The sequence below is a fragment of the Octopus bimaculoides genome, chromosome 6, assembly GCF_046866305.1.
Source record: "Octopus bimaculoides isolate indiv1 chromosome 6, ASM4686630v1, whole genome shotgun sequence".
In the NCBI taxonomy this organism is placed as follows: domain Eukaryota; kingdom Metazoa; phylum Mollusca; class Cephalopoda; order Octopoda; family Octopodidae; genus Octopus; species Octopus bimaculoides.
In genome coordinates this window covers 117,896,374-117,920,942 of record NC_142933.1, presented here as the reverse complement: position 1 = coordinate 117,920,942, position 24,569 = coordinate 117,896,374, and the positions used below count along the sequence as shown (strand labels likewise).

Below are 24,569 nucleotides of genomic sequence, written 5' to 3'. Positions count from 1 at the left end.
ATGCACACGTATTTAATACATTGCACACACACACATATACATATATATATGTGTGTATATATATATATATGTGTGTGTATATATATATATATATATTCATGCAAAAATATATATGCACATATACACTTGTACATTTTTGCGTTTGTACAAATTTGTAAATATTAATGTCTATGGGTGTGTGTGTGTGTGTGTGTGTGTTGTTTTTGTCCAACGTATTCGTGACAGTCTGCAGGAAAGAATGGTGATGATAGGGGATAGTGATGAACAGGAGAGAAGACTAGTGTGGGACTTCCCCATCAGCCGACACTGCGGGAATAAGAGGAATGGTTATGATGGTGGTTGATGGAGGTGATGAAGCCATATGTATACAAAGAAAAAAAATTATCAAGTCTGATACTTCGTAGAAACAACCCGTCTGAAAAAAGCTAATCTTATACTGTGACTATACATGTACACACATTAGCATCCATCATGTTTGGAAAATGATATCCAAAACGAGAACAAGGATTAGTCTGTCTGTCTGTCTTTCTCTTTCTCTCTCTAATTACATAATTAAACAGGATAAACAAACACAAATGTAAGACGAGAGGAACAAAAATACATTTTTGCTTCTAAATACCATTTGAACCACTTCATGACATATATATATGTTCGTATACGTGCATATGTTTGTAAGCATACGAGTATATAGTATGTGGGTTTGTGTGTGTGTGTGTGTGTGTGTGTGAGCTCTAGAGAGAGAGAGAGAATCTTATTTACCTCGAATATCCAACGAAGTCCTCCAAAGTTTATATACTCATTAAAAGCGAAATAGTTTTGCTTTGCGGATTTGCAGACTTTCAGCGATCAAGCTGTTTTTGAAGACAAGACTCTTGTGCAAATATTGCATTTATTTATTCTTAAATCGTAGCGAGTAAAGTGCTTAATTACTAATGTCGTCCACGAAATAAAGTGACATAGAAACTGAAATGTACAAAAGTGTGGTGGGGGAAGGAGTGACAAAGAACAAGTTTTCATCTGTCAAATTAAAGAGTTGCGACGCAAACAGCAACGTAAATATACAAATAATTAAAGTTCAAGTTAGCACCAAAATTACATGAAATAAATAAAAATGAATAAGTCAATTCCGATTTTGATACAGATTGGTGTTAAAAAAAATTAACAAAACAACAAAAAATAAGCAAACAAATGAAAACTTAATTGCTTCTTTTCGTCATTGTTCTCCTTGTTATTGTTGTTGAAAGTTAATTAGTTTGATTTATGGAAATTTATTTTGCCGACTGCTTCTTGTCACTTTTTACCAACAGCAACCATTCCCTTTCCAGTCTTTTGTATTTTTTGTTTTCTTGAAATAACGATTATACGGTTATGAGGCAAGGGAGACATTTTATTCTGTTACACACACACACACACACACACTCTCTCTCTCTCTATCTCTCTTAAATCAAGAGTAATATATTTAATGAGGTAAAGGTGGTGGGCAAAAATGGAACAGAAAGCCTAAAAGGAGACACGAAAGAGATGAGGGCTAGAAAGAAAGAAACCCAAGCAAATAGTTTATTACTAATCTTAAATAGTCTTTATTACTAGTACAGTTGCTATTTACATCTTACATTTGCTTAGGTGTCACTAGCACGATATATATATATAGATATATATATATATATATATATATATATATATATATACATATATATATATACATATATATACATACATATATATACATACATATATATATACATACATATATGTATATATACATACATATATATATATACACACATACATACATATATATACATACATACATATATATACATACATACATATATATATACATACATATATATATATATACATACATATATATACATACATATATATATATACATACATATATATATATACATACATATATATATATATATATATATATATATAATAATATAAAATTATCGAGCACGGTTTCTTTCGTTCCTAATATATATATATATATATATATATATTCAGGAGTTGGTAAACGTTAAACTAATATGTTCTACCGCTCGTGTATCGTCGTCAATGTTAAATAAGTACAGCAGTAGTGCTGGGGCATTTCGTATTGACTTACATTAAAACAGTGTATACTATCTACCAAGACATATGATTAAATATATTCACCGACATTTAGCAGGTGTGTAATTAAATAGAGCTTTTTTTCAGTTTCTTACCTGACAATCTGCAACATTGCCACGCTTGACAATGTCACACGACAGCTAACATCACTTGAAAGTGTTTGATGCAGAGGTAAAAAGTTAAATATCTGCCGTTGTTCTTATTTTATTACACGAGAGAGAAAGCCGCCTTCTCCTCTCCCTTTACTGGATCAATGTCAGAATGAGCCGTGATAGCCGGACTAGCAACACAACTGTTACTACCACCACTAACACCACTACTCTCACTACCACCCTGGCTGTTGGTGTTCCTACTCTAGCAGTTCTACTACCACCAACTTCTACTGCAGACTCATTGTTGTGCTTCTACTGTCAGTCTACTGCTTTAATGTTACTACTGTCAGCCTTACTGCTCTCGTGCTTCTACCATCTGCCTACTGCTCGAGTGCATCTACTGTAACTCTACTGCTCGAGTGCATCTACTATAACTCTACTGCTCTTGTGCTTCTACTGCAACCCTACTGCTCTAGTATTATTACTGCCACCTTACTGCTCCAGTGCTTCTATTGTCAGTCTTACTGCTGGAGTGCTTCTCGTTCTTTACAAAAAAAAACACTTCTGTATAATCTCCAATCAGCTTTAACTTTTTTAATGCACTGCTGAACGGCAAAATTTGTAGATACACCACCCCAGCAGTAGCGGTAGAAACAAAGTTTTAGTGGGAATCATCACAATAAAAGAAGATCCAGAGTGTAATCAGTTGTTTAACCCGAGATATGTCCCTAATTAAGCAAGCCGAATACAAAAGGGCTTCAGTTATTTATTCAGACACAGTCCAAACCGGAATATACTTTCTCGTGTGCCCTTTTCGTAAGTCAAGAGAATGCGATAGGAAGGAAATTTGGCTGCTATTTCTTTAGCCGGTCGATCGACCACATAGAAACTCCAGCTCGTGTACATGACCTTCTATCACGGCTTGATAATAATATATTTAAAAAAAAAAAAAACAGTACAGTACCATCACTGAATGCAGAATGTTGTTTTCCTTGATATATTATATATTGGTAAATTCACTGTGACATATATACAACTATATTTACCACTAGATATACTGGTAGCTAAGAACTCGAGCAACTATAACATGTTAATGATCAAATATTCAATGACTAGATACTTAAGTGTTGTTTAGTGTCCACCAGGATGAATTAATATCATATAATATAGATTACAGTTTCTGGCAATGTCTCTAATTAGCGCTGTCTTGGACAATAGATTTAAACTAGTAAAACAAACAAACATGGTTCTATTTTAATGATTGCAACATCATAACACCTAACGTTAGATCCAACTGTATTGTGATGAGACCGAATTTGTTTTCTGTGAGTGCTTAACGGGCAAAAACGAACTTAGTTTGAGTTACACTGGGTAGAAATACGGTACACGACGAGATCAATCGAACTTTTAAAAACCTCATAAGACTGATTGATGTTAATTTGCTTAATATTCTAATATAATCGGTTGTAGATAATTGATGAGGGGAAACACGAAGAGATTTCTGGACTGCCAAAAGTTCTGAGAAAGAAATACTAGGCTTTTATACTTCAGTTTAATATAAAATTGTTTTTACCCTAATTCTCCATAAAAGAAACAAACAAACATTGATAGTAATAGCTCTATTCCAACGTGATTGCCGAACTTTTTAGAGACCGCGAGAGCAATCGCTGATTGTGTGCATTTTCGTTCCAACTTATATTGTCTATTAAAGTACAAATAATGTCAGCTGATACACAAGAAATTCTCACTAAAATAAATAATGCCGATTTTTATTAGCAATGATAGAATATTCTTTTGTTTCTGACTTTAAATAAGTGAATGTAAGCAATTCTTGACCTATATATAGCAAAAAAACTTTTCAGTTACATCCTCAGAATTTTTTTCTTTCATTACAAATCGAAATGTTCGAGGGTTTGTGTTTGTTTTCTGTTTTGGAGACTTGAATCTATATTCCCAAAAACACGATGAATTTGCGTCACATATATATATCCTTTATATTCTACTTGTGGGGCACAAACACACATAACTTACACACATACATACACATTATACTGTTGACTTTTTAGAAACTGAAAGTTAATGTTAAATTGAACAATATTTCCAAACATTTCGAAATGCTTAGGGATATTATTTTATTTGCTTAATAAACCAATATTTTATATACGAAGGGTATCAAAATCCTTTAGAGTGAGCTAAAATATCGGTTGACATGCTAAAAATAACAGCTAAATTCACTCAAATCACACCCAACTATCTTTGAAAGGGAAAAGAAGCATAGTATAATGAAGTCTTAGATGTATAAAAAAAAAAGGCTGGATGGTCACGACTGGAAAGCATTTGATCACAAGTCTACCAGTTCAGGGTTGACCTGATTTAAAAGAACAAGAAATAAGACGCTACAAAAATCCAACTATTACAAGAAACCTAAGATATTGTGCCGTCAACAGTCACGTGATAAATAATAACTGGGGTCCAGTTATATTTTGGGTGGCTTAGGAAAAACATCGCTAAATTTTTAATTTTTGTAGGTTTTTAAGTCTTTACATAAATGTTTGTTTTATTAAATGTTTTAAAATTATTTATTTTCTCTTAGTTGAAGCTGCAATAAGTGAAAAGGGAAACGAGGTATTAAGGCAGGGAGTGGATCTTTTCGCAAATTCTAAGATTACGCTGCCTTCCAAAGTTTTCTTTGGTTTCCCTACACCATGGCTATCCTTCACACTGAAGTCATAACTTTTTTTTACCAAGTATACATCATTAAATTGTAATACATGCAATCACACACACACACACACACACACACACATGATGGGGTTTCTTTCAGCTTCTGTCTACCAAATCGACTTGCAAAGCCTTGGTCAACCCAAGGCTATAGGAGAAGACATTTGTTGGGGTGGTCACTGTTTGAACCCCATTGTAGATTTACTCATCACCCAGTTTAACACCATCACCTGGTTCTTGGGTATCTTTGACAGAGTCCATTCTGTTGCATGTATTCAAGTCATATCTCGAGTTTGAGGATGCCTCCCTCCCACCAATGTCAGAGTCCTTGTACATGGATATGAGCATTGCCCTTCATTTCAAACAAAATGATATAAAAAAAAACATTCCTGAAATCTGAGACCAGGGAGAAATTTCATGAGGGAGGACTACAGTATATGGATACAGACATGGCTATGTATAATTAAGAAGTTTAAATTGTAATAACTGCCTGCCTTCAGGTTCAATCCCACTGTACAGCACCTTGAGCATCTAGGCTTGAGAGAGACTTTAACTAACCAAAACATCACAGCAGTACAGTAGGTCAGATCAGGTTCACCTCTGTTATTGATGGAACTATAGATATGTATATGAACATCTGTTGGTGCTTCTACTTACCAATGTAATCATGCAGTAATTACTGTAATATTTCTGTATTTACAATTGTTTTGAATGTATATTGTTGTCATTAATAATAGTTGTTATTGAAACTTCAGCTATAGTTCACATTGTTATTATATTATATTATATTACAATGACAACAGCATGAGCCAGACTGAATAATGTTTGCTTGGAGAAACAAATATTATAATTTTCCTTAATCTCAATAACAACAATGCTATCGACATAACAGTGATGGTGATGGCAGTGACAGGGATGGTATAGAGGTAGAGTAGTGGTGTGGGTCCTCTTTATCATCATTATCATCAAATTAGCTTATATATATTATATAATTACTACACATATTAGAGTCACATGTATTATGATTCTATTACATGTATGTATGTGTGCAGGGATGTTTTATGAGGAAGCATTAATAAAGATTGTTACATATCTTTTTTAAAAAAGCAGCAGTGAGAGGAATTCCTCAGCCACATGAGAAATTTTATTCAAATTTTAATTTGAAACTGCCCGCTCATGAAATGTCTGAAACTCCACATGAGAAAACAGTTTCATACTAAACATCAAAACAGTAATTGAATATAAATTGCATAGAATTAAAAATCCATTATTTTTATAAACACAGATGTGCCTGCCTCCCACATGTTCATCTGCATTTGTAATTTACCCCTGGTATTAGAAAGATAACCCTGTTAAGAGCTCCTAGTTTAGGGTATTCCTTGCATCCCAAGGTAGGGGGAGGGGGTATGCCAAACCATGTTAATGTGGATGTCCTTCCTTTCAGCACATAAGTTATGGTGGACATAACCTCAGTAACGAATGTAGATGACCAGCATCCCCTTCTGAAAGAAATCACAAACTAGGCTGATCAGGCTGGGGGAGGGGGGGGGGCTATAAAATCCCCTGAAAGAATGAAAATCTGATTTCAAATCCTAGGCAGATGGAGTTCATAAGCATGAGTAGTATTGCAACTGCCTAAGGGAAGGAAACCCTGACAGAAAATTAACCCCCTTCAGGTCTTAAAGGTCAACATTGATCTAATCCTCTGATCTGGAAAAAAAAATTCTGATTGCAGAAACTTGAAGCACTCAGAAGAATCAACAACACTAAAAAGGTCCCAAATCTTTGTTTCAAAGAAATAGTATTCTTTGTGGATATTTATTGATCATTAGCTAATGATAATGAGTACTCGTTGTCATTGCCACCATCATCATCATCATCCTCATAGCCACCTTTCCATGCATGGGTAAAATGAAATTTGTAGAAGTAGATTTTTTACCTCCAGATACCCTTCCTGTCACCAACCCTCACATTCTTATGTATGTGTATTTATACTGTGTGCATATTTATATGAGTGTATGTATTTCTACTTATGTGTGTGTGTGTGATCATCATCATCATCATCATTTAACATCCGCCTTCCATGCTGACATGGATCGTATATATATATATATGTTTGTGTGTGAGGGTGTGAATGTATATCTCCATATACTCTCTCTCTCTCTCTCTCTCTCTCTCTCTATATATATATATATATATATATATATATATATATATATATATATATATATATGGGTTACGAGTATATGGCTGTGAGAGTGTGGTTGTATAATTTTTTTAGTTTGTTCTTACTTCTAAGCATTTCTTTCTGTGCAAGTGTATTATGGTGTTGGTTTTGCTACAGTTCGTTGAGTTAGAAAATATTTTAAGGCGTGGTGAGAAAATTTAACTAAAGTTATGAGTCCATAAAATATTATGGCATGTTCTTGTGAGCTTTTAACCTCATTTGAAGCCTCTCGCTTTTCATTACTATTTCTTCATTTAATCTTTATACCTGCTGCTGTCTGCTCCCCATTTAATTGGGGAGTGAGAGATAAGGATAATGCATGAAAGAGGAAAGGTGAGGAAGGGAAGAGATGTAGTTTGGTTTGTTGGGGTAAGGTGTGTGAAAAGTTTTCTTCTTTCATGTGGATGGAACACACAGAGCTTCTAGAACTCAGTTTTGTTGATGTGAGCAAGTCTTCTCAAGAACCTCACATTGTCAGACATTTTGATCCATTGTCATTTCCTCCATGAGGCCCAACATCCTGAGATCGGTCCTTACCACTTCATCTCATTCCTGGGTCTCCCTCTTCAACTGGTACCATCTACTTTCAGTGATTGGCATTTCTTTATATAGCTATCCTCATTCATACACATCACATGTCCAAACCAATGCAGTCTTCTCTCTTGCAAGTTGCATTTGATTCCTCTTATGCCCAACTTTTCTCTCAATATGTTTGCACTTTGTCATACATGCATATTGATATTGCACATCCAACAGAGCATACTACCTTCATTTCTCTCCAGTCTGTGCATGTCTTCTGCACTCAGAACCCATGTCTCACTACCATGAAGCATAGCCATTCGCATACAAGCATCATACAGTCTACCTTTCACTCTGAGAGAGACCTTTTGTTGCCAACAGAGGCAATAGTTCTCTGAACCTCCTCCATCCTGTGGCCATTGCCAGTACCTCTTGACTGGCCTTCGTGCCAGTGGCACATAAAAGCACCCACTACACTCTCGGAGTGGTTGGCGTTAGGAAGAGCATCCAGCTGTAGAAACTCTGCCAAATCAGATTGGAGCCTGGTGTAGCCATCTGGTTCACCAGTCCTCAGACAAATCGTCCAACCCATGCCAGCATGGAAAGCGGACGTTAAATGATGATGATGATGATGATATATATATATACACACACACAGATACACACTCACACATACATACAAACACATATATGCACACACACACACACATATATCCAACATCTATGAGATGAGTAAAATGTGGATATTTTTTGCTATACAAAAAAGCCCTAATATAAAGTAGAACACAAAACGAGAAGTTGTGATGTTCATGTGTTTCTCTAGAACAACAGCAGCATAAATGAAGTTTAATATATTGTTCAATAAAGAATACCAGATAAATACCATTATAGTAAAAACAATAAAAATATAATCTATAATTGCTTAATGTCATTATAAGAGCCAGCATATAATTGTCTTACAGGTAAAAGTTCCATCATATCAACAGAAATTGGATAAGCAGGTAATAAAAAGTAAGACGAAATGACAGATGGAGAACTGGAATAAACTTGTTTCCTTTCCTTTATATAATTTTGTGGCTTGTGGATTAATCAACACAAACATTAACAATGAAGACGAAAATAGATTTTTTAATAATTATATAGGTAATAAAAGATTATCTAACCTTAAATCTTGTCACTTGGCAATCCAAACTGAACAGAACTGGTACAACTAGTTCTTCTTATTTTTTGCATCAGGCAACCCACTCGAGAGAGAGAAAAAAATAGAATTTAATTATCATAAATAATAATAATAATATATATATATATATATATATTATTGATACTCTGACAATGGCCACAAAATGTTGACCAGGAAGCTTCGATATGTTATACTGCAACAAATTAATTTATTATGCAATAAACATGGTCAAGACTTTCTCATTGAACTGAATTATATTGCACGCACAATGTTTCAATCATTCTTATTATCAGGCACAAACTCTGTTCCATCTCTCTCTCGCTTTGTCTTTCCCTCTCTTTCTCTCTCTCTGTGTCTTTATATATATATACATATATATATATATATATATATATATATATATATATATATTATAGTGGGGTAAGCCGGTTTATGGGGTTACCCTGGGTTTCTCACTTATAAGGGGCTTCGCCCTACAGCGTATCTTCAGACCCCAAACACTGCTGGTTCAAGATCTCTTCAAAATATGGAGGGGGAAAAGCTTCATTTTAAAGGTAAAACCCTAAATGATTATTTCCCTTTGCCATTGACAATCAATCTTCGGCCACACCGCCATCGTGCGGTTACCAAAGCCTTACCAATAGCTTCCCTGACATCCACAATGCTCGACCTATTGGCCACTATAGTAGTAGTAGTAGTAGCAGAAGCAACAGATCCAGTTCCATCACTGTCTGTAACAGCAACATAATTAACAGCGGCAGTTCCCCCTCCAGAACCAGGAGTGGTGATAGCACTACTGTCACCACCACCACATCCTCCACCATCACCAGCAACCCCAGCAGCCCTTACTCCATCAACAACAACAGCAACACTAGCAGCAGCAGCAGCAGCAGCAGCGACGACAACAACAACAATAGCAACAACAGCAGCACAAGCAACGAGCACAAGGACAAGAATATGATTGGCACCAACACCACCCTCAGCACCAACAGCAGCAGCCCAACTCCAGTAGTGACAACACCAGCACCAACAGCAGCGACAACACCAGCACCAACAGCAGCAGCCCAACTCCAGCAGCGACAACACCAGCACCAACAGCAGCGACAACACCAGCACCAACAGCAGCAGCCCAACTCCAGCAGCGACAACACCAGCACCAACAGCAGCGACAACACCAGCACCAACAGCAGTAGCCCAACTCCAGCAGTGCCAACACCAGCACCAACAGCAGCAGCGACAACACCAGCACCAACAGCAGCAGCCCAACTCCAGCAGCGACAACACCACTGGCAATGGTTGCAGCAACAGCAGCAACAAGAGGTGCAACAACATCACGCGCCAACAGAAGTACGTGGGGAGCTCTGGGAATTCTCTCAAACAGCGTATTTCCATTTCCAATCTTCCATCCCCCTTCAGAGTCCCGTAAAGGAAATACGTGACATCACTGGCCAGCCATGTCTGGCAACTAAGAGACAAAGAGATTCCATACTAGATCACATGGAAAATACTCGAGAACCCAGGCCCCGACATCAATGAGCCAAAACGGTGCAAGTTATGCATTGCCAAACACGTGAGAATCCTTAAAGACTCTCTTGTGCCAGGGGACTTCATGGACTCCAGGACGGAGATTTGCATTTCAGAAAATTCCTGCTGGTTTTTTGGAATCTGCAGGATGATGCTACAGCTGGAAACCAATAGCCACGGCTGAAAGGAGACAATCGTTTACTTTCGTGGTACTTTGGAAACTGCAAGATGGCGGCATGGCCGAAGATCGATGGCCAATGGCAAGGGGAGTTAATCACCTAGGGTTTTACCTTTATAACGAGGCTTTTCCCTTTCATATTTTGAAGAGGTCTCAGGCCAGCAGTGTTTGGGATCTGAAGATACACCAGGGCTAAGCCCCTTATGAGCGAGAAATCCAGGGTAACCGCATAAAACGGACTACTCCACCATAATATCAACTGCTCTACCTTTGGAAATATGCTGTGCATGAGAAGACCCGGCAAGACAAGTGAGACCATAACCCGTGGCCTTTACCAGGGGTGTAGCCAGCCCACTTATGTGTACTTTTCCTTCTTTGGACACAAAACTCTGCTTGTGAAAACCTGTTGAGGCAAGTGAAATTGAAATCGGACCAAATTCGATGACTGGCACCCATGCCAACCTTCCTTCAATGGACACTAAACTTTGCTTGCGAAGACCTGTGGGGGCAAGTGAAATCGAAATTGAACCAAATTCGATGACTGGCACCCATGCCAGTGGAGCGCTAACAGCACCATCCGAGCGGGATCACTGCCAGAGCAGCCGTCTGGCTTCCATGCCTGTGGCACGTAAAAAGCACCATTTGAGCATGATCTTTACCAGCGTCGCCTTACTGGCACTTGGGCCGGTGACATGTGAACAATACATTCGAGCGAGGTCATTGCCAGTGCCGCTGGACTGACTCCTGTGCAGGTGGCACGTAAAAGCTCCCACTACACCCTCGGAGTGGTTGGCGTTAGGAAGGGCATCCAGCAGTAGAAATTCTGCCAGATCAGATTGGAGCCTGGTGCAGCCATCTGGTTCACCAGTCCTCAGTCAAATCGTCCAACTCATGCTAGCATGGAAAGCGGATGTTAAACGATGATGATGATGATATATATATATATATTATAGGTATACTCTTTTTCTTTTTAACTCCTTTTACTTGTTTCAGTCATTTGACTGCGGCCATGCTGGAGCACCGCCTTTAGTCGAGCAAATTGACCCCAGGATTTATTCTTTGTAAGCCTAGTACTTACTCTATCAGTCTCTTATGCTGAATCGCAAAGTTACGAGGACGTAAACACACCAGCATCAGTTGTCAAACGATGTGGGGGGGGACAAACACAGAAATGTTCTGTACTGCCCTAACTCTTCGAAATGCTTAGTTTTAGAATGGTGGCAGCTGATGAAGGAAATGTTCTGTATGTGGCCTGTGTGTTTTCTGTACTCTGTTTATCATTTTGTCCACGTTTTTTTGCCAAGTCCTGTACCCAGATATGCATCTATATATACATTTATATATCAGGATGGAGAAGAAAGGAGTAGGGAACTGTAAGAATGTGAGGGGAGAGTAACAAATGGTCAGAGATTGGTAGGGGCTAGAGTTAAGGGTAGTAAGTGACATACAGGGATGTAGATGCAGCTTGATGGGAAGTATCAGTATAGGGTGGAGAGTAAGGTGGTTCGGGGATGGTATTAGGGAGACGGGGGTGATGGTCAGGACATAAGAGCAAAGGAGGAGATGTAGAGATAGATAAGGGTGGCTAGAGCGAGTGTGTGTGTGTGTGTGTTCTCTTCTGTTTTTAATTAAATTGTTCCTCTGAGAAAGGAGCTGGTTTCTAACAAAGCTACAAAGCTCAATCATTGGAATGTAGGTAACAAAAACAATGTCACATTTTGAAAAAAACTTTGCATAGTTTTACTGATCTCTTTACAGATTGTATTTGTAATTACACGAATTAATTGGTTGATTTCTGGCTTATCCAGATTGTCACTTAGGCATTTACACACAAAACCAAGTGCACCAATTATCATTAGTATAAAAGTGAGTTTATAATCTGGTTATAGAAGCTGGAGGTTTTGAAACAGTGGTCCATAGTCATCCTCTTCCTCTTTGATTTTCAAAGAGATATTCACATCAGCAGGTCAACTGACCTCTATCATCATCATCGTTTAACGTCTGCTTTCCATGCTAGCATGAGTTGGACGATTTGACTGAGGACTGGTGAAACCGGATGGCAACACCAGGCTCCAATCTAATTTGGCAGAGTTTCTACAGCTGGGTACCCTTCCTAATGCCAACCACTCAGAGAGTGTAGTGGGTGCTTTTACGTGTCACCCGCACGAAAACGGCCACGCTCGAAATGGTGTCTTTTATGTGCCACCCGCACAAGCCAGTCCAGGGGCACTGGCAACGATCTCACTCGAAAATCCTACGGGAGCCAGTCAGGCGGTACTGGCAACGTGTATATATATATATATATATATATATATATATATATATATATATATATATATATATATATATATATATATATATATATATATATATATATATATATATATATATATATATGTGTATGTGTGTGTATGTGTATGTGTGTATATATATGTATATATATATGTATATGTGTATGTGTATGTATATATATGTATATATATTTATATATGTATGTATATATATATATATATATATATATGTGTGTGTGTATATGGGTGTATATATGTGTGTGGATGAGTGTATCTGTGTGTATGTATGTATACATGTATACTTGTGGGGGGGGGGGGGGGGGGTACGTATGTTTGTAAGTATATATATGTGTGTATATGTGTACATATCTACGTATATGTAAGCATATATAATTGTGTATGTATTTGTATAAACCCATATGTATGCGTTATTAGGTTCTGTATGTAAGTACATATTTCTATATGTATGTGTGTGTATGTATATATGAAAACACTTGAGTTATTTTTCTTTTATATATATATATATATATATATATATATATATATATGTATATGTATTTGTATGTATGTATGTATGTGCATGCGTGTGTTTACGTATGTATACGTGTATGTATATGTATATGCGAATCTGTTTATTTTATTAGGTAATAGGCGTAGATGTATAGCTATGTGTATGTGTATGAGTCTATTTCTATTTATACATGTGTGTATATATAAATGGATACATATGTGTATATGGGGACATGCACACATATGTGTATATTTGTATATGCGTGGGTACGTATGTGCATATGTATAAATGTGGACGTATGAGTGTATATATATGTGTGTGTATGTATATATATATATATATATATATATATATACAAGTGCACATATGTATGTATATGTATATATATATATATATATATATATATATATATATATATATATATATATATATATGTGTGTGTGTGTGTGTGTGTATTAGTATGCATGTATGTGTGTGTTTGTGTATGTGTATTTATGTATGCATGTACGATCTTACACATTGATTGGTATGTGTTGTCCAACCCACTATCCGGCAGCGTCCAATTCTCTAACGGTTTTTTTCAAATGAATCAAGTCATAACCTTATCCATCTATTGTTTTCATAATCGGTCATAATGTCTTACGTTTAAGATGATTCCCATGCTTTCCCTGATGAGAAGGTTACAATTTTAAATTCAAAGATCCCTATGGATCACACAGGTTGTAATCCTTTGAAACATATGTAGGAATAAAGTATGCATTTATAACATGCGTTTTCTCCATTCCTTAAATTCTTAAATATACTCAAATACCCAAAATTTCAAGGAGTTCCTGCCTTAAAAACAGGAACTAAACCACAGATATTTTGTGTTCTTTGCTACATTGGTTTCTATTAACCCATTTATTCTATCAGAAGAATTTTTATTCATTAAGATAGAAGAAATACACATAATTATATATATATATATATATATAAATTTATTAATAAGGGTAGAAATTTTTACTGAGAACATATTTTACGTGGTTAGATGATATGATTCGGCATCTATTTCTAGCATATAGGAGTCCACTTTTGCTGGTCATTCCTCTTATTTTTGTATATATATATATATATATACGTATATATATATGTGTGTGTGTGTTTATATATATATATATATATATATATATATATATATATATATATATATATATATATATATGTCGTTGTACTTGGGGATGGTCATATTGCCAGTTTAGCCAATAAAAACACACGCACTGTATATTTGGTGTTAATTTGCTTCAGCTTTATATTACATTAATCCTATTTCGGCCAGAGTTCTTTCGTCACACTTCTGTGACCTCATCAGTGGTCCTTTGCTTTCTTCTTTCTTATGTGTGTCTCACCTTGCTAACTATCAGGCATTTTGTGTATATATATATATGATACTTTTTCTTGTCTGTCCCAAACAACAATATCCAGCCAGTTATGTTTACACTTGGCAGATGTTTTGATGGAAATGTTCCACCAGTATTCCTTTTGTTGATATTTGGGTATGTATTCAATAATAGAAGGATTCTCTATATTTATTCCCAGACAGTCTTTTTCCTGAATGGCATTGTATAAGCGCCCACTACACTCTCAGAGTGGTTGGCGTTAGGAAGGGCATCCAGCTGTAGAAACTCTGCCAAATCGGATTGGAGCCTGGTGTAGCCATCCGGTTTCACCAGTCCTCAGTCAAATCGTCCAACCCATGCTAGCATAGAAAGTGGACATTAAACGATGATGATGATGTTGGGTCACATAGGGAAGTAGTACCTTGATATTTTTTAGGCAGCTGCTAACCACATGTGTGATGTCTTCCACATGTATGTATACATATATTTGTTATGTAAATGTTTATGTGTGTATCTTTAAATATGAAGGTATGTAAATCTACACATTTGTGAGTGTATATATGTGTGTGCATGTATGGCTAGGTATATTTATTATACAAGGCCTTCTGTATATGTGAGACTGTCTAACTGATTGCCTTGATAAGTTGTTCGTTATGTTTTAATAGCTCTAATGACAACCTTATCACTATCTGTTGTGTATGTTTCCTTTGAAGTTTACTTTTGCTAACATAAATTTATCCCTTCAAACTGCTGAACCAGAACATCTCTGATAGCTATGAAACTTGATACATATCTCTTTCAGCTATGATTTCTAATACTCTGACATCTCTCATACCATCTACTCTCATACCGTCTACTCCAGCTACTATATACAACTTCATAAATGTTATGAGTGTTGATTGTTTTTTTAGCTTTTGTTTAAATCCCAGAATTCTTCTAAAGAACTTATATAACTTGCTGTGCACTGAAAAGTGCAAAAGTTCTTTTTGAAAGGTATTGCCAACACATTGGTAACGAATAAAGTTATTTAACCCTTTTGTGACCATAGTTCTGTTGGCATATAGTGCGTTTGTTTCAGTTAATTTTTAAAATAAGGAAGAATTTAGTTATACAACTTTGTCATTATTAAGCTGATGTCTGGAACAAATAAACATAAAATTTTGATGGAAGATTATAGGAAGGAATTTCAACCATGTTTCGTGGTCTGCTACCACAACAGCTCCTTTATAGGATCCAGTTAGCTCAAGACATCATCAGGAGAAACCACGTCCGGTTTCGGCCCCTACTCCTCTACCGTTTTGACGTGGCGGGGCCACCCCCTTTCGGAGGTGTCTTCAGCTCTGGTGTTGGGTGCATGTCTTCTTTCACTGTTTGTGACTGTTCTAATTCAACTGTGGAATGTCCCTCGCTATGGTTATTTTCCAGGAGGTTCTGGCCACACGATGGACCAGGAACAGTCTCAGACAGGTTGGTAGTCGTGCTGTTTCCCTTTTTTCTATGATTAAATATACATTCATCAATCAAGACATGCAAGCACAAATAAGCACTACACAGTTCTTAACAAAGATAAGTTGCTAGCCAATGAGGCAAGGTATAAGATACACTAACGAAGCTAAGGTGGAAGAGGATGTAGATCTGTTCAATCAAGACTGATCTGGCATGGAACAACAACAACAATTCAGCCTGTGGTTCAACAGTATATTCTTGTCCTCCTACTCAAAAATAACATATTTTACTGACACATTATCCATAAACAAGTATAATATGACTAATTCATGCAATTTTCTCCTGATTCAAGCTATGATTTATAGAACAATGAATTGAATTTCTTGTCAAATATCCAGCTGTTACAATATTTCTTTCTTGGTAATTTGTTGCAATTAAAATGAAGTGTTTTGGTAAAGTTACTCACAGAAACACACATACATACACACATACACAAATATATTGGCATCATAACAACTCAGAAAATGGTTCAAGTCAAAGCAGATAGAATATCTGAGAATGGTTCAAGTCAAAGCAGATAAAAATATAAATATTAGCATGTAAATATTGGGTAAAAAAAACCCTTTGTATAAAAAAATGTCGAAGGATGCTTGTCTCGTGGATTCATGTCCTAAGTGCAGCCGTTGACTTTTTCTATCCAAAGAATTTTTTAACACATATTTACAAGTTATTATTTATAGCTTTATATGTTTTAAGTTAAACTGTTCCAAAAAAAGAATAATTTCATATATATATATATATATATATATACTCTTTTGAAACGCCTGTGTTAGAATGGGGGTAGCTGATGAAGGAAAATGTTCTCTATGTGGCTTGTATACATCAGCAAGCACTCTGTGAGAAAGACAGATATTTCTTGCATACTGAAACCAGTCGATTCTGCAGTGAACTTCATTTGGGGTCATGCCCTTAATCACCACCAATTCCGGGCTTTTCTTGAAGAAATTGATTCTGAATTCTGTGACTTGCCTTATCACACAGCAGTGAGATGGCTCAGCTGCAATAAAGTTCTCTTTCATCTTTATAAACTCCTAAGAGAAATAGATATTTTTCTCACTGAAAAGGATAGAGCTGATCCACTTCTGTCAGATTCTACCTGGCTGTCGAAGTTGTCGTTTTTAGTTGACATCACATCCCACATGAATGAATTGAACTTGCAACTTCAGGGAAAGGATAACCTTATCTGTGATCTCTACAGAATCATCAAAGGATTTCAGAGGAAGCTATCATTGTCTGAAGCACAAATGGAAGCACAACTCATCTTCAGTGTTTTAAAGAGCTATGTGCTGGAATCACAGATGTCAGCCTCAAGTTTCTGAAGAAGATTATTCATAATTAAAATAAGCATTTTTTGGAGATTTTCAGATCTCAACAGGATTGAGAGTGACATTCTTCAGTTCCAGAATCCGTTTGATTGTAAACTTGATGACATGCCAGTCGAACTACAGTTGGTGCTCATTGAATTGCAAGCAAATGACTTGTTGAAAGAAAAACACACAGAAGGAAAACTTGTTGAATTTTATCACTGCTTACCTGGTGATGAGTTTTCAGATTCGAAAAAATTTGCCTCTGGCATGGCATCAGTGTTTGGAACAACTTATGCTTGTGAAGTCAGCACATCAAATGAGGTTGAATGATGAACAATTGAAAGGGATTCTCTTGGTTGAATGCAGCAATTCCAAAACAAATATTGGTGATATCTTAAAATCTAAACAACAGTTTCACAAATCTTACCAACCATTTTTGCTGCTTAGTTTGTGAGATCCGGATATGTGCACGCTGGGTGTGATGTAACTATCTTATTGTTAACATGACCTTCTTTGATAATATTTTGGTAAATAAATATATTGGCTGTCTTTATCTTTTGTGTATTCACTGTGTTGTATTAAACAAAATGGTTATGTGGCCTGTGCTCGCCATTCTCTCAGTTATCTAGCCTGCTGTGAAAAAGTTTGCTGACCCCTGCTCTAGAGGATGTATCGTAATTACCAAACGGCAATTAAAACTAACCCCCTTGAGAAGACGAGATGATCTGAAGACTCAAGAAATCTCAAAAGTTGACATACGTTTAAGGAAAAGGACGGAGATAAGAGGACATTTGTGGACATGTATTTCTGACTCAGTAGCCAACATCAGCACAATTGTCTGACCTTTCAATGAGATGTCTAAGCTGTCGTCTTCCTTTTAGCATTTAAAAGGTTAATCTTTTAAATGTCTCAAACACGCAGGCTAGAAGATAAATATCAAACTTGAAGTAAAATAACACTGAAACCCTTATGTTCATTTTGATTATCTCACACTGACCTAGCATTGCTAGCCAATATGGGCTGGCCCTTCAAATATATAGTTGGAACCATCAGAAAAATATAACAATTATAATTCGAAAAATTATTTGGTATCCCTTTAAATAAACACATGCTAAAAGCTCCGCACGCGTTCATACGACCCTACTCGAAATGTTAGTAGCGATTGAATTATTTAATGACTCAGTCATTAAATAAGGATTTACATAATTGCATAATTACTCTAATAATATATCTAATAGAGAAATAAACTAAAAAAGACGATGAAGCAAAAATGAATAATGGAAAGAGTTGAAAGAGAACGAAGGGTAAGTTGCTAAGTGCTTGGCGCGCAAAGTTTACTTTTTAGACCTATTTCGATGCTGAATGAATAGACTTATGACCAAAGGCATTCTAACCGTGACCCTCCCGTGTTTTAAAACATAGGTTATCTGACTACTTTAGCCTATACGCACTTCACCAACTTTTTTTAATCTGTAAAATATGATTTCAGAGAAATTTGGTTGCTATTTCTGGTCCGTTGAACGACGACGTAGGGGCTTTCTTGTTTGATTAACATGGTGTCTTCCAAGTAAAATAAGCGACAGGTAATGATCGCATTGTTTTTGACAATAATGGTCATCATCGGTATATTAAATGATGATTTCTGCAAATTCTTACTATTACATCCAATTGACTTTGAACGAGTGATTTCCAACGTTGCTTTTTTTTTAATGGTTTCATTCGTTCAAAATGCATCAAAAATCATAGAAAAAGCATAAATTTCACCTTCAAAATGAGACGGGTGTAAATTTTACCTTCAAAATGAGACGGGAATAAATTCCAGCTTCAGTATGAGACTGGTGTAATAGTAAATTCGCGCCGTTTAATTTTGCTTTTCTATAGCATTTATATTGATATGTGACACAAGTTCAAACATAAAGCACAAAGATCAAAATTTTGGAGGAGTTACAACTTGACTGGTACTTATTTTATCGATCCCACATGGATGAAAAGCAAAGATGACCTGAGCGGGATTTAAACTCAGAATGTAAGGAACCATAATTGAATACGGCAGGCATTTTTCTTTAACGATTCAGACCATTCACTGTCTAGACCTAAATTATGTCATTCCCTTCTAATTTTATAGCCAAGTAAACGCCTCAGTAAATCAAAATTATTTTATTGAAGCATCATAACAACAGGGCAAAAAACTTCTAAGTTAAAAATCAAGTGCTTGTTAACTTACAAGATTATGTCTTCATGTTGCCAAATTATTGCGACCGGAGTCAAACGAACAGTTAGAGAGAAAGTTAACGAAAGTACATTTGCTCCGAAAGATCAGTTGATGTCATAATACTCTTTGATGGTGACGTCACTATTGATTAGCAATTAGCTTAACAAGGAAAATCCTCAGCAAGTGCTCTCTTGCAGACCATTTCCTGAAAAAAAGATCATCTCAGTTTTATGATAAAAACACAGCTAAGTTATGATACATATGTGCAATTTTTGTCCAACTGCCAATTTTTAAATGAAGTATTTTTAGATTTAAAAGTCGAAGAAATGTACTGTACTAACTTTCACCTCATTTGGCATGTAATATCCGAGTGCAAACGAATAACACATCACCTAGAATGGTGAATATATTGTTCACCTCAAAGTGAAATTAGAAAAGAAAAGAAACTAGGCAAACCATTAACTTGAGAAATTTAGAACGATGGAGCAAACTCCGGCTCTTCTTTTACAGGGCCCCATGAAAGCGAAATTATTTGTCCTGTCTAAAGAAACTGTTTTCTATGCATAAAAAGAACGAAAGTAAAATAGTGAACAGACGTAGCTGTGTGGTAACAAGTTTGCTCTTCAACCACATGATTTGGGGTTCAATTCCACCGAATGACACTTTCGTCAAATGTCTTTAATTATAGCTCTTTGAGAAGATTTAGTAAACGGAAACTGAAAGAAGCCTCTCTGTGTGTGTTGGTTCCCGTAACTTAGTAATTCGGTTTAAGAGATTGATAGAATACGTACCAGGCTTTTTTAAAAAAGGCATAAGTACTAGGTTCGATTTGTTCGACTAAATCTGTCAAGGCAATGCCCCGGCATGGCCGCACTCTAATGGCTGAGACAAGAAGTATGTCGATGATTTACTGTAAAAGATCTAATGTGATGTTATCATTGATGTTGGATCTATCAAATATATTGGTTTCAGGTTTTGGCCCAAGGCCAGCAATTTCGTGAGAGGGGTTAAGTCGATTTTATCGACCCCAATGCTCAACTGTTACTTATTTTATCAATCCCGAAAGGTGAAGTCGACCCTGGTGGAATTTTTTAACTCAAAGCATAAAGACAGCGAAAAGCCGCCGAGCATTTTACCCGGCGTGCTAACGATTCTGCTAGTTCACTGCCCTGGATCCATCAAATATATTAACTATATCCCTGATTAATGTTAAGCAAAGCATGGCTATTTATTATCCAAGTGTATCGAATGTTACCAGGAGAGAAAGTAATTTTTCTGCAAAGTTGTTCATCCTCCAGTTCGACTTTTCGCCCAGGAAACACTTACCCTTTTTGCCCTCCGAAAGACTCACATTTGTTTTTGAACCTGGGAAACTCACTTAGACATGGAACTTCCACTTTCGAGGAGCCCTATAAACGAAGAATCTACGATCCTTCGCCAAAATATAACGTTGAGCTCTTTTTGTATATTAACATATACAAACATTTGCTTGCTCTTAAGTAATGTTAAAGTGCTCTTAAAATCGTTAGCTGAGAGCCTTGTCCGTATCTTTAAGTGCTTTTCTTTAATAATTCGTTATATTTACGTTGGGAGTCATCATATATGTCGTGATAATTAAGATAAATATATTTATAATTCTCACATTAACTCAACCACTACGAATGAAATCTCAAACTAATAACACTTGTTGGACCTCATTAAAATCTTTCTTTCGCTTTTTGTTCGCTCTTTTCGTTGTTTTTCACTTATGATAAACTGCAAATAGTTTGTTTTTAAGTACCAAATGGAATGCAGGTGGGCCGATTCCTCCCAGATTATCAGCGATAAACTTCGTTAATAATCACTAATCTAACAAAACCTTAAAATTAAGGCATGCCTCCATATTTGTGTGCCCCGCCCCCCTGCCACGACTTTGTTGTCTCATAACTTCCAGAAAAATGTATTTTTCAATGAAATTCTCTACAAATACTCTTCAGTTTGTGTAGATTTTGATTATATCGGAATTTGTTGAAAAAGCTTTTCCGGTGGTGGAGGTGAGTAGTTTCGGAAAATTCACATGAATCGGCTTTGTTTCTTCATAACTTTCGAAAAAATAGGTATTTTTTCTGCAATTTTCTATAAATACTTTTCAGAGTCTGCAAATTACGATTATATTGTTATTTCATATTAAAAAAAATTAGCACACACACACATCACATTTTTTTTCGAAATTCCAAGTTTCATTTTGAAGATATATATGTGTATCAGTATGTAAGTGTACGAGTCCACCAGTTTTGTTTTTCATATTAAATTCCGTTATAATCGCAGTCTAAACACTCTGAAAGGTATTTATATAAAATCTCATTAAAAAATACCTGTCGTTCTAAAAGTTATGAGGAAACAATGCCGACTCATGTGAATTTTCGGCAAACTCCTCTCCCCACTCACGGATTTTTTTTTTTTTTTTTCACATTCTGATATAATCTGAATCTACACAATCTGAACCGTATTTATTGAAAATTTCAATTAAAAATATCCATTTTTCTGGATTCTATGAGGTATTAAACTTGGTGGGGGAGATACATGGAGGTATGCCAAAATTAAATCTTATTTCAATAATAATTTGATTGAGAAATCCGAATTTTCCCCTTATCTGCTTTCATTTTTCCTTGTTGCTTTAAACGACCCCTTAATGTGTTTTGCTGGTTGCAAAAATCAATCATTCTTAACTTTACACTGTATTTGGAAGTGAAAATTTTGACACTCCATTTAAAAAATTTTTTTTTTTTTTCCCTTTGCTGTAAAGTGTGTTGCATGTCAATTGAGCTTTTAGATTCTTGTTTGGCGCTCAGGTCAACCCTAGCCAAACAGATCTCTGATAAAAAGTGTTCCAACTATGACCATTCTCCTTGTGTAGTGATATGTGGCACTATGAGTTAATATATCTTGCTTAAGACGTGAGGTGTGGTTGGGTTGCTGTTTCTAACAGGTTACACAAACATGTAAAGTTCTGTCTTTGGTTCAAGAGACATTTGCTAACAGCATTGTGGGAAAATTGTGCAGAATTGTGAATTACCAAACTAAAAGACATTCAAACTAGATTTTAATATTGGAACTATTGCATCGTTTCTAAAGGATCTCTTTGATTGCATGTTTGCAATTAAAAATTTCTCAATATTAATAGTGCTACTCTGTTTGTGTTAATGAATATTGGTTATTGTCAGTTCCAGTAACCAATAGATTTTTGCTTAATGGGATATTGTATCTCCTCAGGGTCTTATTAATTAATAAGACCCTGAGGAGATACAATATCCCATATTTTTATAATATGCATGAATCGATCTGGATATTGCATCGAAATGATCATAGGTCATAATAAAGTCTTTACAATGGATCAGATTTTAGCTCTTTTTTAAATTGATATAAATACAAAAACTCACCTGTGAGTATTTTGCTACGTTTGATAACAGATACAATATTTTTGCCAAATTTTGGTATAAATCTATAAATAGATATATATATATATATATATACTGACTTGTATTTATTCCTAAAAGTTACTTGAAATGTGGTTTCACTGGATTCATCTACTAGAAGACTACTAAATTTTCTAGTTCTTGCATCAGAAACCAAACATTCAACAATGTGGAACAAACACATTCTTTACAAAGTTTGCACAATTGATACAATACAACTTCAATGTGGATACTATTTCACTATCAGCTATTTCATTTTAGCAAAAATCTAATCTATCAAATGAGCAAATATACATTACTAAGTTTTCTTCAAGTATTGAGGTTTCATTATATTTTCTTATCAAAAAATTAACAGGAATTGCTTTAGACGGGAGTGCTATCTTACGTAGTTTTTAGTTGTATTTAAAACAATTTCTTTTTTAATTATATTTTTGCAGAATATTCTTTTACTAACACACAGTATCCTGCTCTGATGTCACACAATACATATATTCTCTACATGAGTCACAAATCAGATTAAAATCTGCAGCCATGTCAGTCATTTCCTGTTTATTAGAATCTCAGTGGTCATTCAAAACAATTAGTCAGGTCAGTCAGTAAAATTCTTTGTGATAAATTAGTGAGGTATTAATAAAACAGTTAGGCTCCAATAATTTTTTATGCTATTGTAGAAATTGTCTAACCAATTTAATTACAAATTAAAAGAAGTGCTAATAACCAGCTCTTATATTAAATGATTTGAGGTGAGTAATATTTTAAAGTAGCATTCAATTTCAATAGTTTGTATATACTTTTATCTTTTACTTGTTTGTCTTTAGACTGTGGCCATGCTGGGGTACCACCTTGAAGAATTTTAGTCGAACTTATTGACTCCAATCCTTATGATTTTTTTTTTTTGTAAGGCCTAGTACTTATTCTATTGGTCTCTTTTGCCAAACTGCTAAGTTACAGGGATGTAAACACACCAACACCAGTTGTCAAGTGGTGGTGGACAAACATATGCACAAAGACACACAAACATATATATATATATAGATACTCTTTTACTTGTTTCAGTCATTTGACTGTGGCCATGCTGGAGCACCGCCTTTAGTCGAGCAAATCGACCTCAGGACTTATTTTTTGTAAGTCTAGTACTTATTCTATCAGTCACTTTTGCCAAACTGCTAAGTTACGGGGACATAAACACACCAGCATCGGTTGTCAAGCGATGTTGGGGGGCCAAACACAGACACACAAACATATACATATATACGACCGGCTTCTTTCAGTTTCCGTCTACCAAATCCACTCACAAGGCTTTGGTCAGCCTGAGGCTATAGAAGACACTTGCCCAAGATGCCACGCAGTGA

The 24,569-nt window shown here is 35.8% G+C and overlaps 1 protein-coding gene across 4 annotated transcripts in view; it reads right to left on the bottom strand.

Moving 5' to 3' along the window:
- Positions 1 to 19,902, bottom strand: part of LOC106881137 (kelch domain-containing protein 3) — a 61,242-nt gene extending 41,340 nt beyond the window's left edge. For 2 of the 4 annotated variants that reach the window (XR_016242412.1, XM_014931410.3), the window contains exon 1: positions 2,214 to 2,381. The gene's annotated coding sequence lies outside the window, so the exon portion shown is untranslated. Of the gene's footprint in view, positions 1 to 759; positions 1,423 to 2,213; positions 2,382 to 8,840; positions 8,922 to 19,774 lie in introns of those variants that run through there. The other 2 variants (XM_014931409.3, XM_014931411.3) reach the window with 2 other exon arrangements.
- Between the last annotated feature and the right edge of the window lie 4,667 nt (positions 19,903 to 24,569).